General features: G+C 50.5%; 1 protein-coding gene across 3 annotated transcripts in view; it reads right to left on the reverse strand.

Moving 5' to 3' along the window:
• The window catches only part of WWC1 (WW and C2 domain containing 1), a 177,805-nt gene that overhangs the window by 110,046 nt on the left and 65,488 nt on the right, over positions 1-2,271 (reverse strand). The gene's annotated exons all lie outside the window — the stretch shown is intronic.

A 2,271-nucleotide genomic window follows, 5' to 3' on the forward strand; every position in this document is an offset into this window, starting at 1 on the left:
ATAGAAAGTTGTTCCCTGAAGGGAAGCCCTACCTGCAAGTCAACATGAAACACCAGTGTTCTGAGCTGAAGGTGGCTGGATTAAAGTCACCAGCGAAACAAATATGCAATTAAAACAGCTATTTTGGGAAGCCCTGGAAAGAGGCAGATACAGTATGAATTATTCATTCACACTGCTAGGATGACTTCTGGGCATTGTCCTCTCTGCCTCTGCTCTCTTTCTCTTGTTCATTCAGCTGCTCAAGCACAGAAAGGGAACACAATACCCTAGCTCATGTGTGTGTGCGTGCGCTCGCACACTCTCTCTCTCTCTCTCTCACACACACACACATACACACGGAGGCCAGGTTGCCACTCCAGATGGTGAGCCACATGGAAAAGAAACCCACAGGTTGGCAGACGCTTTTAGCTCCAGTGCCAGAGGAGAATGTATGAATTTCCAGTTGGCCCCAAAAGTGTGTGTGTATAAGAGACAGAGAGAAAAAGACAGCATCTTAGTATCCTGTTAATAGCTGTAACCTTAGTATCTTAGCACTGAGTGAATGTTCACTGAATGAATAAATGAACTCATAAAAGAACAAAGAAATATTTCACAGGAATTCTCAGCAAGGATCACAGCTAGGCCCCCTCTACCTCCCAAGTTTTGCTTATCCCAACAAAGAGGACTTTATGATTAGGGTCCTCAAAAAGTGCTTTTGGATTCTTGATCTAATTTGATTCTCAAATCACCACTCCCCTGTTATAAATGAGCAAATGGACACTCACAGACCTTCCTACAATGACCAGGCTTGCAGGTCCTGGGTTGGGCCAGGATTATTGGACATGGGCCACTTGAGCCCTGGCCCTCTGCCTGACCCCCTCTGCCATGAATGGTCCCCCATAGGCCTCCCCCTCACTCCCAGCTAGTAACTGGAGAAGCATGGCCACAGCCAATCCTCCCTCCCCTGGGAATGGGTAACCCACTGGGTAGCCAACAGAGTCTCTTTCTCCTGTTTCATTTTCATTAGTGTAATCATCATCATGCAGAGCAAACTCTCCTTGGCATGTGCATTCTGCAGCCCTTCAGATGTCCTGGGGAAACAGGTAACACCTGGGGCAGAAAGGATCCTTGTGGATGGACTACAGGTTGCAGGTATTTGTGAGGCTAGGTTGCCTCCATCACCACATGTGATTCTCAGAGCACAGCAGGGTGCAGGCTGTGGAATTCTCCCAGCTCTGCTGACTGCCACTGATGTACTGTGGCTTCTTACCCATGGACACCAACACACAGGAGCCAAGAGGTCAGGGGAGAGGGAAAAGGCTGCAGACCCAAGGTACCCAGGTTCCCACCTGTGAGAGCCTAGGCCAGACCCTGTGCCTCTGTGGGCTGCCTGCAGCCTGGCACAGCACAGGGCTCAAGAAGCGTGTGTTTCTTTTCTGCCTTCTACTTTCTCTCTAGAATAAAGCCTTCTAATAAATACACTCTTCCGTGACATCTAGTCTAATCAGCGGATGTCATATGGCAAGGCTTCACGGTGGGAAAGAGCATATGTGCCTATAACACCAGCTGATGACCTGGGATTCTCCCCTTGCTGCCCACTCCCTACACCCTACACGGGTGGGGGAACAGATCCCTAAGCTCTGAGCTTTGGCAGGCCAAGGCCCAGACTTTACCTAATGGATTTCTAGAAGTCTAGATTGTTCCCACTTGTTCTCCTCATGGTCCCCAAGGAACTGTTGACATCTTTCCCTCCCTGGCTCCCTCTACCTCTCCCCCCCATCCCTAACCTTGGCCCTTCCCTCCCTCCCTGGCTCCCTCCTGCCCCATCCCCCCACATGGCAGCCCCCTCCTCCCTTCTCTAGACATTTCCTTTCTCAGTTCTTCTGCCCCTCTTTTTTGTTCACTCCCTGGTCCTCCTTCCGATATAAAAACAACATAGAAATGCAATCTTGTCACTGTACTGCTTCAACCCCTTCAAAGTCCTCCCACCAAAAAGAGAGGAAATCACACTCCTTACAGGGCCCTGCAGAGCCTCTGTGACCAACCCCCTCCCCCCGCCCCGTTTGCCTCTGCAGCCTCAATTTCCCTCAATTCTCAGCGCATAGTAGCCTCATTCCCTCCTGGAGCCTCTGCCCTGTCCACATACTCGCCCACTTTTTTGCCCAAGAGGCCTTCGTGGAAACCTTACCATTACTACCCCTCCTTACTTTCTGGTGCAGTGTTTGTTGACATGTTGACTCTCCCACTCAAATGGAGCTGTGCTGCACGGCCCACCCCTGCCTAACTGTGACT

This window comes from Otolemur garnettii, unplaced genomic scaffold (assembly GCF_000181295.1).
Source record: "Otolemur garnettii isolate 467f Iridium unplaced genomic scaffold, OtoGar3 scaffold00003, whole genome shotgun sequence".
NCBI lineage: Eukaryota > Metazoa > Chordata > Mammalia > Primates > Galagidae > Otolemur > Otolemur garnettii.